At 46.8% G+C, this 15,865-nt stretch overlaps 1 protein-coding gene across 1 annotated transcript in view; it reads left to right on the top strand.

Annotated features, from left to right (window-relative positions):
- The first annotated feature begins 3,216 nt into the window (after positions 1-3,216).
- Positions 3,217-15,865, top strand: part of SV2B (synaptic vesicle glycoprotein 2B) — a 212,273-nt gene continuing 199,624 nt past the window's right edge. The window contains exons 1-2 of the mRNA XM_004468088.5: positions 3,217-3,913; positions 6,098-6,133. The gene's annotated coding sequence lies outside the window, so the exon portion shown is untranslated. The remainder of the gene's footprint in view (positions 3,914-6,097; positions 6,134-15,865) is intronic.

Raw genomic sequence — 15,865 nt, 5'->3', positions numbered from 1 at the left:
TTTATATAAGAGAAACCATTTAAATAATTAAAAGTGAAAGGATGGAAAAATATATACCATGAAAGCACTAACCGAAAGAGAGTTACTATGGTGAAAAGACAACCTACAGAATTGGAAAAAAATTTGGGAACCATATATCTGTTAAGTCAAATAAACTTTAATATCCAGAATATATAAAGAAATCCTACAACTCAACAACAAAAAAACGAACAGCATGAAAATGGGCAAAAGACTTGAAGAGACATGTCTCCACAGAAGACATAAAAATACCCAATAAGCACATGAAAGATGTTTAACACCATCAGTTATTAGGGAAATTCAAATTAAAACCATAATGAGATCATTTACATCCACTATAATGACTACAAAAAATGGAAAACAAGTGTTGGAGAGGATGTGGAGAATGCTCATACATTGTTGATGGGAATGTAAACTGGTGCAGTCACTTGGAAAACAGTTTGGAGTTCCTTTGAACGTTAAGTTTATAATTATGATATGACTTGGCAATCCCCTTTCAGGTTTATACCCAAAAGAATTGAAAGCAGGGACTTGAACAGATATTTACACACCAACGTTCATAGCAGCCTAACTCATAATTGACAAAAGGTGGAAGCAACCCTAGTGTCCATCAATGGAGCAACAAAATGTGTTATATACATATGATGGAATATTATTCATCTGACAAAGAAATAAAATTCAGATATATGTTACAAATTGATGAACCTTGAAGACATCATGTTGAGCAAAATCAGCCAGACAAAAAAGGACAAATGTTGTATGAGTTCACTTAATGAAATAATTAGAATAAGCAATTCATAGAGTCAGAAAATAGAAAACAGGTTACCAGGGACTGTGGTGGGGGTGTTGTGTTAATGCTTAATGGGTATGGATTTCCAGAAGGAATAGTTCTATTCAGGCAATTGAGTATAGTTACTCCATTTTACTGAAAGGAGTTTAAAAAAAAAAAGACCTACTGATATGTATAAAATGGATGACTTACATTCTTTTGAGTAAAAGGAGCTATGCAAAGAAGAATACATATTCTATGATTCCATTTATACATATTGCAAGAATAGGTAATATTAATAGATGGCAAAAGAGGTCAGAAGTGTGGTTGTATCTGGGGAATGGGGAATGGTGAGTGGTTATTGCCTGGGAAGGAGCAAAAAGAAACTTCTGGATGCCAGAAATTCTCTACATCTTAATTTGGATGGCAGCTATACTAATATGTACATTAGTGTATTTATTATATGTATTAATCTGTACACTCTCCAGATCAGTGTCCTTCACGGAATGTATACTATACTTAAGTAAAACCAAAAGAGTTAATATAAATTAAAGACTTCGAATTGTGTCTGCCACCTAGTAAGCAGTAAGTAAAATATTATATTTACTATTAGATCTCTTCTCCTCCTCAGCACTCATCCCCTTTTCTTTTCTTTAAATGCAGTTTCTGAAGTAAAACCTTTGGAACTCTTACTCATTTACAAGTTTCAGCAAAGAAGTTGCCACCCCTGAATGCGTTCCCTGACTCCTCCAGTTGACTCCTCCTTTGCAGTGCTCCCAGCACTTAGTAATTACTTATTGAGCAGATACTATGTCCTGTGTGTTGTGTACACACACAGCAGGCAAGAAGGCCATGCTTTTCTGTGACTCACAGTTTAGTGAGGAAGACAGACATTTGACAGCTCACTTAAGTAACACGTTGGGTGCAGTGGTGGGAAAGTAATGGCATCGCTAGCTATGTGGAGCAAGAAGAGCTAATTTATCCCAGGCAGGAGGAAAGACTCCTTGTGGAAGTGATGGCTCAGTGAGAACCAGTAGGCTTTATGGAGGGGGATGAGGGTTGAGGAAGAAGAGAACATTCCAGGCAAAGGGAAGGGTATGCGCAAGGACCTGGAGGTGAGAGATGAGGCCAGTTCAAGGAGTTAAAAGTTGGGTGTGGCTCAAGGACAGGGGGAAAGATGAGGATAGGGAGGTAAGGCTGTGGGGGCCAGCCGGGCCTTACTCTTCAATGGCTACATGAGATGTGTTAGAGAGTTTGGACGTTTCTGAAGACATTAGGTTTTAGGTAGGAAGGAGTCAAGATCAGATTGACATTTTAAGAAATCACCTAGGAAGCTGAGTAGTTAGGAAGCTGTCCAGTGGTCCAGGCCACCAACCTGTTTGGACCTGGCAAGAGACAGAGCAGCTGGAGAGCAGGGCATGGCTCTAGCGACAGTGAGGAGGTAGAGCTGAAGGCCATGTGAGGGCGGGGATGTGCTGGACGGGAAAGGGGAAGAGTCTTCCAGGACACGCCTACATTTCAGCACTGTTAGGAAAGGAGCCAGGCCCAGATCCTAGAGGTGGCCTGACATCATTAGACATTAGGTTTCCGCCTCCGAATTTCCGGTATCCTTTCATTGCTCATTTCTTCCTAGAAGGAGCTTTATGCTCTTAAAAAAGAGCCTTATGCACTTCAATGCTGCGTGAGCCCAGGAAGTTAAATGTGCTGAACTCAAAGTACAAGGCCATTGCTTTTGTGGGTGGAGTCTGGCGGGAAGGTTGGGAGGAGGGCGGCGGGAGTGGAGGGCTTTATTTCGGGCGTCAAGTGCTCCAAGCCTTCCATCTCCCCACTCCCCACCCCGTGTGAGCGATTTAGCTCCATCCATTATGTAAGCTGCTTTGGGGGTGGGATTATCAGAGGATTCCCCTTCCCGGGAATTTTAGTCCTGTCCTCTGAGCTGTCCTAGATGGGAGTTGGTGAAAGGGCGTTTGGAGTTGACAGCGCCCCCTCGCCCCAGGCAGGGTGGGGAGAGCGGGAGGAAACTCGTGCGACAGGAAGCTCAACGTCCATTTGTTTGCAAATCCAGCCCGCCGGGCTGTCCCAAACATCCCGCCTTGAATCGGAGGGGGATTGAGAAGGAAAGAGCTGCCCGCAGGGAACCCCTTGAACGCCCAGCCGGGAAAGAGCGGGTTAGGACCGGGCGGCGGGTCCCCGGAGCTCGGGGGGGCGGGGGCGCGCTGCGCGCTGCGCGGGGCGGGCGACTGCCGCGGCGTGGGCGCAGGATGCAGGTGTGTCCCCCGCCGGCTCCTGCCTCCGCGCGGATCGCCCAGCGCCGCGGTAGCCCGAGCTGCGGGCGGAGCTGCCAGGGCCGACGCTGCTCCCCTCGCACAGGGGGCGGCCGCCCGCGGATTTCCCACCCAGGTAGGGAGCGGCTCCGCTCGGCCGGAGGCGTGCAGACCCGGCCCGGGGCACCCACCTCGGGCGTGCGCCCGCGGGCTTCCAGGCTGTCTCGCCAGGGCTGAGACAGACAAACCAACAAACATCTGCCTTGGCACGGCTGAGTTTTGTTTACCGTGAACGGCAGGGGAGACTCTTGGAAAGCAAACGCAGAAAGACTGGGACTTGCTGGCTGCCCGTGGCTGCGCGCTTCTTTGAAGGTGGCGTCCCCAGGGGCTGTTTTTTAAACCCGGTTTGAACTAGCGCCATACATAGTTTTGCAACTTAGGCGACTGACGTTGCTGGCTGTGTTTCGAGTAGCTTCCTAGCCACCGCTTTTAGTTTCAAGTCTCTTATCAGCTGAATTTTGTGGTTTGTTCTTAACGGAAGAAAACCACGCTGACACCTTGTGGCTCTGGGGGTTGGGATTTGCGAATGTGTGTGGCTGCATGTGGAGGGCGCCCTCCGAGGGTGTGAGTTGCTTAGGCGCACGGAGAGGATTTGTTTATGGATGGGTTTTAGCGCAAGGGAAAGAGCATCATTTGTTCAGCAGGGATGGGCGAGCAAATGCGTTTAGCCTGGGAGGAGCGAGGCACTGCTGTTTCTTCCGCAGACGCGTCTCATGAATCTCGGCTGTCCTGGGTTCAGCTGGGCTGCTGAAACGCGATCCTTTTTCCAGAAATCACAGATGCAAGCTAGCTCCGTTAAAAGGTAACTTAACGTGGATATCTTTGGCTCTGATGGCGAGGGGTGGGACGCTGGGGTATGCCTGCTTGTCATCTAAGCCAGTTCCGGAGTGAATGTGGATGGTTGTGGGCTCAGGGAGTGGCAGGTGAGGGAGGAGAGGTGTGTGTGTGTGTGTGTGTAAAAGCATTACAGCCTGCTCACTGGGCAATTCTAGTCTCCACTATGTTTCTGCTTCCTGCCCTTTTAAGAAGAGGCGACCAGCCCAGCTTGCTCCAGCCAATGCAGTAGGTAGGATCATCGTCCCTCTCTCTTGAGTCAGCACATACTCACCGAGTTCCTAATACGTGCCAGAGGCAGGATTAATCCTTGGGGACGCAGAGCTGAAAACAAAGTCCTTGCTCCTGCTTCTCAGACGCTCACACCTGGTTGGGGAGAAACACCTGTAATAAGGAGGTGTCATCAGTTTAATGATGGAAGCATGGAAAAAGAGTGGTAGAAGCAGAGAGGAAGAAGGAACGGATTGTGGCACTGATTGTCTTAAAAATGAAACCCTTACAGATTGGGCATTCCATTAATTTCATCAGGACCGGGTCCCTCCCAGGCCCCTGGGTCTATGAATGAACAACATTGCTCTCCCAAGCCCATCACCATTGCTGCCCCTAGCCGGGCAGAACTTCCCAAGTCCGAGCAGGGCTGGCATTTGCAGCACCTGACTGGCCCCCAGGAGGCACACGCTGACACTGACCCAGGAGCATGTCCAGTGCAGGTCAGGCTTTTTTTAATTTTTATTTTTATTTAGTTATTGGATGGATTTCCTAAATACCAGGACCGTTGAGGTTTGGAAGCAGCACTCTACAAAAGCAGGGACTCTGGAAAATTCTGAGAGTGTCCTAGAGCAGATGAACTTCTGCCTCCTTCCTGCTGGGCCCCTGACTAGTCTGTGCTCGTCCCAGTTCAGTTCAGAAAGAAAGCGCTGACCTTGATTAGCTCTAAATAGGTGGAGAAAGGGAAAGACCAATCTGCTCCGAGAGATGAAAATCCAATCTCATGGATGTTTGTTTCTTCCTGGACCTGGGCAGCGGTGGGTGATAAAACGTGATGGAATAAAGAGCTCTTGTGTTATGCATGCTTGCCAGGGATACACTTTGTAATCTAGTCCAACATTAAGGATTTGCAAAGCCCCCTGGTGCGCGGCAAGGAGCACTGGCTTTAATGTGCACAGACCTAGATAAGTATCTCCGGCAAGTTACTTAGCTTCTCTTTGAGTTTTAGTTTTCTGATCTGTCAAAATGGAGATCACAATAGAGTCATTGTAATAATTACATAGTAGGTGCTCAATAAGAATTTGTTCAGTTTAACTGTCACATGTTAGTTGCCTGACACAAAGTAGGTGCTCAAGAAATGGCAGTTTTTTCATTAATTCATTCATCCGATACTTACTGAGCACTCTCATGTGTCAGGCACTGTTGTAGGGATTACAGATTGAACAAAATAAAGCTCCTGCTCTCGGGAGCTGTGTGTGTGTAAGATAATGAGCAAATGAACAGTTAAATGCATAGCATACCAGCTAATATACAGTGTGATGGAGGAAAATAAAACAGGCTAAGAGGAAAGGGGCATCTGCCACAGGGCACAGTAGGGATTACTTTTAAATACAGATTGGTCAGGGATGGCCCCACAGGTGACAGTTAAGCAAACCCCTGGGGACGGAAGGGGGGAAGCCAGGCTAATGTCTGAGGAAGAGAATTCCAGGCAGTGGAGCTGCACTTAAAAAAGTCCTGAGGCAGGGGAGTGGTGCATTCAGAAGAAAAACTGAAGGGAACCAAGGAGGCTAGAGGTGAGTGAGGGCGAACAAGTAGGGGCTGAGGTAATAAAAGGCAATAGGGCAGGGTCTTTAAGGCCTTGCCCCTTAGGATTTCTATTCGTGCTAAGATCAATGTCCTGAGTTCTTATTTAGGCAATTGGCTGCAATACTAAACCCCATGTTTGGAAGAGGGTTGGTTGGTAGATAAGGTACCTGTGGACCCTTAAAGCATAAACTATTGCAGCAAGCAGGAGGTAAAAAAAAAATCTTTGCAAGCTAAGGGAAGCGCAGAAATTAGGAAGGCAGTGTAACTCAGCACTGATTGCTTTTATCCATATCAAGTACTCTATTTGTGCTTTTTTTGTACCTTGGTATGATGGTTCTCTGTTTTCTTTCTCCCACAGTGAAAGAAGGGTCATCTTTAGTGAAGCGTCCAGCAGGTATTTTCCTTCCTAGTTATTATCCTTTTTCTTTGAGATTGGTAATAGTGTCTGTGGTTATGAAAAGTGTTGGAATCATCTGGACATATCCTGGCATTTGGAGTGCTGTGAAATGCATTTACATAGATCGTATGAGGAATTTATTTGAGGCTTCCATTTTGAAAGCTTCCTATAAAGGTCACAGCCTGCTGGTCTGCCCTTTTGGATTTTGCTCTTGCGGCACTAGTGCCGTTGGGTGATTTGAGTGCTCCATCACGCAGCTGTGGGTGGCGTGGTGGGGCTGGAGCAATGTGTCCCTTGAACAGAAACGGATGCCTGAGAACCTTGTAAGAATTTCTGTGAAATAGGTTGTGGTGAGGTTGGGTCAGGGTCAGGGTGGCTGTCTGTCTGTCCCCCTAGTCACCTCAGAAGTGACATTTACATCAGTGAATTTCTCCCATTCAGGGTCTGGCTTTCATCTTGCTGGCTCAGAAACCAAATCTGTTTCTCTGGGCTACCTCACAGTAACTTTGCTCACCAGCAGGTTGATTTGCAATGGCTGAGACTTGGTGTGGCATGGCTGGGGCCTCCTCTCTCTGCCCCCACCCCCTCATGAGGGCCAAATCATAAGGAGAAGGTGTCCTGATGAACATGCACTCAGACCAAACCTGCTTAGATACATTCCCTAGGGACTGACCACATGCATCATTAGGGCTGACTCTGCCAATGGAATTACATAACAATCTCCTCCCCCCCCCAAAGAAAACAAACCAAAAAACCTTAATGGCTGAAAAAAATAACTGTTTATTATTTTCTCATATTTGTGGATTGCTGGGCAGGTCTGCTGCACTAGGCTGGGCTTAGTTGAGCTCACTGGGCTTGCCTGTGTGTCTTTGATCGACTGATGGAGTGGCTGAAAGTTGGCTGATCTAGAATGGTATCCGCTGGGATGATCTGGCTCAACTCCTGGTGGTCTCTCATCTTCTAAAAGGCTATGCCATGGTAGCAGCAGGGGTCCAAGAGAACATGAATGCTTCCATGGCCTCTTGAGCTTTATAACTGGCAATTCTTCCTTGTCTATTCACCAAAGTAAGTCACAAGGCCAGGCCAGAGTAAATGAGTAGGGAAATAGACTCTACCTCTTAATGGGAGGAGCTAAGTTGTCACATTGCAGAGAGCATGGATACTGAGAAGGGAAGAACTGGGGACATTTTTTGCAATCAATTCTGCCAAAGGGACCTTCATATTTAAAATCTCTTTAGCAAAGGATCTTTTTCTCCTGGCTCTGCATAAATGGACACTGTTATAATTGCCTTTGTGACTCCTTTTTTCTGTGTTTCCATGACTCACCAACCATGGACATACACTTCTTTAGTAGTCATTCATTCACCAAATATTTATTGAGTGCTCATTGTGTACTAGGTATGTTATAGGCAGGGGATACAGTCGTAAAAGAAAAAGAACACTTCATGAAGTGTTCATTCTAGTTGCGGGGAGACAAATAATATATAAGTAAACAAGTAAATATGTAACTTGTCAGGTGGTGCTAAGTGCTAGGAAGAATCCCCCAGCTGGGAGAGGGGAATAAGGAGTGCCTGGTCACAGTGACATGAAGGAAATGGAAGAGGGGGCCAGATGGATGGATACCTGGGAATGAGCCTTCCAGGCAGAGGAAACAATAGGTGCAGAGGCCTGGGGCAACAGAGTACTAGCAGGTTCTAGAAACAGCAAGGAGGCTAGTGCATAAAGAATTGAATGGCAGAGAGAGGGAGAGAAAAGTAGGAGATGAGATCAGAGAGGTAGTATGAGGCCAGGTAATACAGGGTCTTGTAGGCCTTGTATGACTTTGGCCAGTACACTTAGTGAGATGGGAAGCCACTGGAGAATTTGAGACACAGGGTGCCATGGTGTGATTTATGTTTTACAATTATTACTTGAGCACATCATTATGGGTTCGAGCTCAGAATAGACTCTGGAGGAGCCAGGATGGAAACAGGCAGATCAGTCATGACTACAGTGATGAGAGGTGAGAGAGGATGATGGTTTGGACCAGGGTGGTTACTGGCTAAGATGGTGAGAAGCGATCAAATTATGGATATATTTGATGGTAGAACAGACTGGATTTGCTGCTTTCTTGCAGATTTAGCATATAAGAGAAAGAAAGGAGTCAAAGTTGATTCCAAGTATTTTGGCCCGAGTAACTAGAAGGTGTAGCTCTCTACTGAGATGGATATGGAGCAGGTATGGAGCTGAACTGGACATCCAATGGGAGATATTAGGTAGATAGTTATATGTATGAGCCTAGGATTTACGAGAGGGGCCCAGGAAGGAGACATAAATATGAGTCTCATTAGCATGTTATCTGTCTGTTTCTTCAACTACCCATCACTGTTGTATCACTAGTGCCAGAATATTGCCTGGCATATAGTATATGCTCAGTGAATGCTGAAGGAGTGAAAGAAACCATTCAATCACCAGAGGGTGCCTGCAACTCTTTGCTTGGGAGGACCTTAAAATGTAACTCCCTCAAGTTATTCCCTGTCTTTCCAGGGTTTCATGAGCCTTATTGTGGATCTCGTGGACTAAAAACAGACTTGAAATGTGAAGTCTCCAAATGCTTACATCTTATAGCAAGCAATGTGTGGTGACAAGTAAGAATAAGAAACAAGTGAAAACCAAAAAATAGCTTGTTCTTTCAAAAAGGGAGAAAAGATCTTCCAGAGAGAGGTGACTGGAATTCAGGGGTGTGATGTTCTCGGGTTATTATTATACTGCACTTATTTAAGATGAAGCACTTGCAAGGAAGAATCCTGAAAAAGGAAGACATTTATTAAATCAGTTTCATGCCGAGGGAAAAGAGTGCCATCAGCTTGTTTGAAAAATCCCACATCGACAGCATCTTGAATACTGTGTTCCTGTTTATAAAAGGTGAGAAATAGGCAATAGCCCTATAGGAAAAGGAAAGGGCTGGAATGACTGACATCTCAGACTGTGGGCACTGTCCATTTCCTCCCCATGATGTGGCTGAATATGTGTGAAAGGGAGAGTTGTTTGCAGTGATATCGGGGACAATGAAACAAGAAAAGGGAGGTACCCCAGTTAACAGTGGTTTTCTGTGTGTGTGTGTGTAAGAGAGAGAGAAAGAGACAGAGAGATGGAGAGTGGTGGAGAGTGGACAATGATGGGAAAAAAGAGTTGAAACAGATGGAGATGTGAGAAAGAGATGGCAAGTTGACTTCCATTTTTGCTTGTGGGTCTGGGATAGTACAGGTTGGAGTGGTGGAAGGACCGTGTACTTTGGAATCAGACAGAGCTAGTTTATATTCAAGTTTTTCTACTTTCTAGCCCTGGTTTCCTCAGTTGTAAACCAATGATTGTGATGATGATGATCATGATGATGATAGTGATAATACCCAAATAGCCTGCAGTTTCCTTCTTGCTCCTTCACTTGGAAATATGTTGGTCTAAATGTTGATTAAGGCATCGCCACATGCTGATCATCATCAGCTGAGAGATTTAAAGATTCTCTGTGAAGGGAGAATTGAGGACCTGCCATTTAATTTTGGCAGTGCTATTTATAAGATTATTTGCAAGGGGCCCATGATGTTCTAAACGAGACAAGTGGACACTATTGAGCCTTACTGACCAGAGATTTCCAAGTGCCTCGGAGGGAAACCAACCTTCCATAAGCTGCAATAAGCCAACCCCACTACTTCAGATCTGCAATGTCCCATAGTTTGTTGGCATTCCATGATCAACATTTTGGAGTCACTTGGATTATGCAGAAGCAGAAACCTTCCTATCAGATGCCTCCGGGTGTTTCTCCCATAAAATCTATCACATTGTCTTCTACTAGAAAAGTCTTTTTTTCTCACAGAAGGCACGCAGGGCATATTTATTGGATGTGTGAATGAGTCAGTGCTGTGGCAGTTGCTCTATTGGCTAAGGCTCTTCCTAGTTATTCTCCACTGGCCTGGGCAAGAAATAAAAGAGTGTAAGTGATAGTGATGAGCTAAGTCTCTGGCACTTAGTAGGTACTCAGCAGCTCACGGTTTCCCTTCCCCACCCCTGCTGCCCTACTGGCGTCCTCTGGATCAAGGAGCATATACTTAACTCTCCCTCAGAGCTGCCAGAGCTGTCAGCAGCAGAGCCCAAAGTTCCCGGGCAACAGTTTCTCCTGCTCTAGCAGTGCAGACCCCAAACCACGCATTCCCTCCTTCACCTCCCCACACTGTAACCTCTGAGGCCGATCACATTTTCCTGTGTTCTGTAGAAACCCCCCGCCCTATCCAAGTCCCATTCCCTTTCATCCGTAAAGCGCCCTTCTCTCACAGGGGAGGGAGTAGCATTAACTTTCCCGTAGTTGAAAATTCGTGACTCTGCTTTGTGACTAGCTTACTCCTCCCAACTAGAGTAGAAGTGACCTTCCTTCAGGAGCGGGGTCTGTAGGCCAAATACTTCTCCCTCCTCATTTTACAGGTGGGAAAACTGAGACCCAGAGAAAAGAAACCCCAGACATCAGAACGTCCAGACAAGTGGGTGCAGCATGTTGTTTTGTTCTCTTCCAGGTCTGCGTAGATGCAGAAGAAGGCCATTTTGCCAGTCCTCTGGGCTCTTCTTGAATCACAAACACCTGGTCTAGTAGTTGGGGTGCTGTAACTGCTTCCCATGTCAAGCCCACGTGACGTGTTGGCAGGCGCTCTGGGCTACAAAATGGCATGTAGGCGGTCTTAGGTGTGAGCTTCCAAAGTTCTTCCATGACAGAAACCTGGACATGAATCCTGCAAAGGTGAATGACTGAAATATGGCCATGGATAACTGCAGCAGCCGGCATTACTCCCGCACGTGCAGGCTTTGTTTAGTGACTGGTTCTCAGCAGGTTCCTTTGCAGGTCCAGAACAAGTTTGGCAACGGAAAGACAAACTGTAGGGGGCTTAGTGTTTTGGAGCTGGAGAGATCTTTGCAAGCAGGGAATTTAAACTCCTTTTTAGACAAAAGAGAGAGATGAGTCCAGAGAAGAAACGAATTTCTAAATCCTAAAGTTCATGGTACAGCGAGGATCAGCGCCCAGGGCGGGGCTGCAGTAACTTAAGTTTATATGAGGGTCAGAATCGAGAGAAAATGGAAAATGGGGCCTGGTCTCTTTCATTACCATGCTTAGAAGCCTTCTGAAAAAGCACAGCTGATTCTCCCAGGCCCAGTTAGGCCCCTCAACAGCATCCTCTGAATGCTTCGTTGCTCTGAGAATTTCCTGCCAGCTCCTGAAGCCCAGGCCCGGGAGGCTGCTCTTGTTTTGCCTTTGGCCGTTGCCCTCCTGCCAGGAGGAGAATCTGCGCGTGGTCTCCTGCCTGATCAGGGCGCAGCAGATGGCGCTGAGGCATGGAACCCAGCTGGGAAGTTCCCAGGGAGAAGCCCGGGCATTGCGGGCCATTTCGAGGAGGCTGCTCCAGGCAGAGCCCTGGGCCCTCCCGATGGGCCTGGAGGGGTCACAGCACTGTCAGGAGCTCCTGACCTCAGGCCTGGAGGGCCCAGGGGACGAGTTCTCTGCCCCACCCCTACGATGGCTGAGCACTTCACACCCAGGGTCACCTGAAGGTCCATGGATTAAATGCAGCTTTTTTTTTTTTGAAAGCGAAAAATTAAGCTTTAAGGAAAGGAAATATGGGAAAACAGTAGCATAAAAATTAAATTAATAGAAGATAGACTTAAGTAGAACTATGAAGAAGTGGATGAGAAAGGGTCAGAAGCAATATGAAAACACATGCTGCCAAGTTCTCCCCTTCTCCTTCCTCATGATGGGTGACTCTGTGTGTGTGTGTGTGTGTGTGTGTTAGTGTGTATGTGTGGTGCTGGCCCCATCTCTGGTGGAAGTGTCATGCCAGGCTCCAGCCCTCACACCACAGGGTTGATGGCCTCCTGCTTTCTCAGTGGCCATGAAAAATTGTGACCCAGCCTGAGGGATCTTGGGGTACCACATGGCACTGTCAGAGACCAGGGTAGTCACATGCAGTTTCTTGTTTTCATCTGTGTTACTCCCAGGTTGATGGTCTGTTACTTTCAGCTCATTTCCTCCAAAGAAATAAGGCCTGCGTGAACTTCCAGTCGGTTCCTGGATTCTTAAGCTAACCCTTCCTTTTTGTGCTTTTTTGAGATGGTTGGAGGGAGGAGAGTCTCAGACTCCAGAGCCAGGCTGTCTAGGTTCCCAGCCTGGCTCTTCTTCTTACTACTCTGAGACCTTGGGCAAGTCACCTAACATCTTTGTTCCTTGGTTTTCTAATCAGTAAACTGGGAATGATGATAGACTTACCTGCTCTGTAGGGTTGTGGGAAGAAGTCATGAGCTAACTTCCTAGTGAGTGCTTAGTGACTGTAGATAGTGTTAAAAGTCTCATCCTGAGTCCCACCACTGGGTGAGACCCATTTACACCAGCTGCTGCTTGGAGCATGCCCAGGGGCCTGGCATGCACCCCTGGGAATCCAAGGGAAAAGTCACCTTGAGTTCCAAGCCTCTCCACCAGCACTGGCACAGCATTTTAGTATCCTGAGCATGGGCTCCCCACAGCAACCCTTGTGAGGATCCCAACTTGTAAAATCTGTTTTATTCCCATTTTACAGATAAAGCAGCTGCAAGAAAAGTTTAAATTTTACAGCAACACGAATTTCTGTACTAAGTACTGGGGATACACATATGCATTAGATGTTGTTTCTCTAGGAAACTTGCAGTCTGATCAAGCAACAATAATGATAATGATTATTATCATGCCTATATGGTGTCATTTAATTCTCACAATCCCTGCGAAGTAGGGATTATCGTCTCCATTTTATAGTTGAGTAAACCAACCTTCAGAGAAGTTAAACAACTTGCCCAAGGTTTTGTATCTACTAAGGGACAGAATGGGATCAAATGCAAGCCTGTCTGATGTTCTAGAATATGTTCTCTGCACTGTGCTGTGTTTTCTGTTAACCAGCGCCACCAAGGTTTGTTAGGGTGTGGCACTGGGTCTCAACCCAAAGCTTCTGACTCTAGCCTCCTCCACTCTTGCTGCTACAACTTGCTGTATCCTAAAGGGAGTTTGCAAATGTTTGGCTATTAATGTGCTTCAACCAAGTACTGGGTCAAACCTGTTTCCTAGCACCTGGACCTCTTTTTTATACTTACATGCCTACCTGCTCTACTTGTAGCCTTGTCCTATCCCAGTGCTCAGGGCCAATACCTAACCAAAGCTGACATATTTTAATTGCCAGAAGGTCAAACTTCAAGAATCCTTGGTAGTTTTGGCTCCTAACTCAGTGCCCCATGCCTTGAACAGAGTTTCTTCTATAACTTTGAGACCAATCCCCTGCCTTCCCCAAGAATGAGCTGAGAGAAACTTGCTTGTATTCTTATGCATAATCTGACTTTATTTATTCTGGACTCTCAGGTTGATTTGAGGCCCACACCCAAGCCATCCTTTTCCATTTATTGGGCAATTGCTACACGCCAAGCTTTGTCTCTTAAGCCTTTCTCCTATCAGAAGGGCATCTGCTTTTTCTTTCTAAAACCTTTCATACTCTGGAAGTAGGGGTCTTTGTTTCTGAGGCTTGCCTCTTGCTGTGCCATGTGCATGAGGGACCCATGCAAATAAACCCCAGGGCCTTGCCACTCAAAGTATCGAGCCCCAGAGCAGTAGTGTCAGCATCACCTGGGAACCTGGTAGAAATGTGGAAACTCAGGCCCAGCCCAGCCCTGCTAAATCAGAACCTGCATTTTAACAAGGTCCCCAGATTTTAAGATTGTATGTGTAATAAAGGTAGGACGCAGTCTTTCCGTACCAGTTCCTCCTAGCTTGAGAGCTCACCTGTTCACATCCTCAGGACCCCGCACCTTTGGCTCACCAGGGAAACTAGACCATGGGTGGGGACTGAGCTTCCTCTGTTGGCTGCAGTGCTGAATCCTGGGTTCTGCCATAGGGGAGCTCGCTAATTAATAAGTAGGCAACAGTGTGATAAGGTGACATCATGAAAGTGTATTCTGCGTGAATGGTTGGGGGGCACAAAGCTAGAAGTGGTGGTATTGCCATGTGAGGAGAGGCGACTGGAGAAAGGCAGAGCTGTTGGACTGGGGCAGCGGTGTTGTTCCACTGAGCCTTGAGGGATGGGGGGCAGTTTTCCTAGGGTGGGGTGGGGAGGAGCATCCTTGACAGAGGAAATAGCTTGAGGAGGGCATGTAGAACTGGAAATACATGCTTAATTTGGAACACCAGGCAGGCTGGTATGGCTAACGCATGGGGTCTGAGGTGGGTTGGCCAGTGGCAGGTGGATAGGGAGTGGGGAATGGGGAAGAGAAGTTTGGTGGGAAGTAGAAGGACTGAAATCCTGCAAATCCATGGACACCTGTGGAGGCTGTGGTGCGTTTAAAGGTGCTAAGGGAGAAACGCAACAGAACCATGGTGACACACAAGGGGACAGGTTGTCCTGGCCCACCTGCCCTGCTGGACCTCCTGGAAATGTTCCTGTGGGTGGTAGGATAGCCACCATCCTGTGCCTCCAGCTGCAAGCCTGGCTGCGTGTGAACTGAGTGGATCAGAAGTCTGATTTGGCTGTGATCACAGACTTCTTCAAGTAGAAGAACAGCTTGGGAAACCGTGATGGTGTCTTTGGTGATGCTTTAAGTTACAGGAAGCCCCCAGAGCACATGGAAAACATTTAAGAAATAAAAAGCCCAAAGCAGATGAAGCAGAGAGTTCTGTTTGCTGTATTTGAAGAAGATGAGGGGCCAGGGGCCCCGGGAAGCAGTGTTGACCACTCTTTCTCAGGTGCTTACTTGGGTTACATGATTACCTCCATAACCGCTCAAAGAATGACTTACTAAGAGACTTCTCCCCTCAGGTCTCCCCTGCCCCCCACGCACACATCCCTGGCTTTGGATGTATTAGAACCACATTCCAGACAATCCAGGAAGTTGAGAAAAAAGGGGAAAGCCCACCTCTAATGCCACCCTCTATGGAAGCAGTTTGAATCTTTATTTAGCAACAACCATCTTCAGTATGTGGTTTTGGAGCTTGTTCATCAAATCCATTTCCTCTTCCTGGGCCCACAGAATGTACCTCCCATCCCCCCTAAGCAGTGTGGCCACCCTGCAGTTCTGCTGGTGCTGCAGGGAGAATGGGTGTGACGGGCACCACTTCTGGGTCTGGCCCCTAAAATCCCCCTGTGTGCTTTCCCACGCTCTTTCCCTGCCTGGCTGGCCCCACACTGGACAAGAAATCACCTTCCTCTGTGTTAAACTACTCACAGCGGTTAGCCTACCTCCACCGATAAAGAGCCTGAAACTTTAAATAGCCATTTCTCATTAAGGGTGAACAGCACGGAGGATCAAGAAGAGTGTTTCTCCATAATTTAAAGATTAAAAAGTTAAGACTGGGTTGTTTGGTTGCCTGTTACCTAGGAGCTCTTGCAATGCAGGGAAGTATAGGATTAGGCATCCAGTTATTTCTTGGGATGAATAATATTCCAAGAGCATATGTCCTCTGAAAAGACTACAGTTCAGTATTTTGCCATTCCCTCTTCATGGTTTCTGACCACTTCAAAATGAAAGAGAGCATCTTACAGAATCCCCAGGCTTGTTCTGACACATACAGGTTGTGTAACCTTGGGCAAATTGTTGAACTTCTCAGAGCCTCAGTTTCTTCATCTGTGAAATGGTTATAAGAACTATTTTCTGGGGTTTTCAGGGGGTATTAGAGGAAATAATATCAAATGCTTGTCAGGGTAC

This window comes from Dasypus novemcinctus, chromosome 3, assembly GCF_030445035.2.
Source record: "Dasypus novemcinctus isolate mDasNov1 chromosome 3, mDasNov1.1.hap2, whole genome shotgun sequence".
In the NCBI taxonomy this organism is placed as follows: Eukaryota; Metazoa; Chordata; class Mammalia; order Cingulata; family Dasypodidae; genus Dasypus; species Dasypus novemcinctus.
This window is presented reverse-complemented; position numbering and strand designations above follow the sequence as displayed.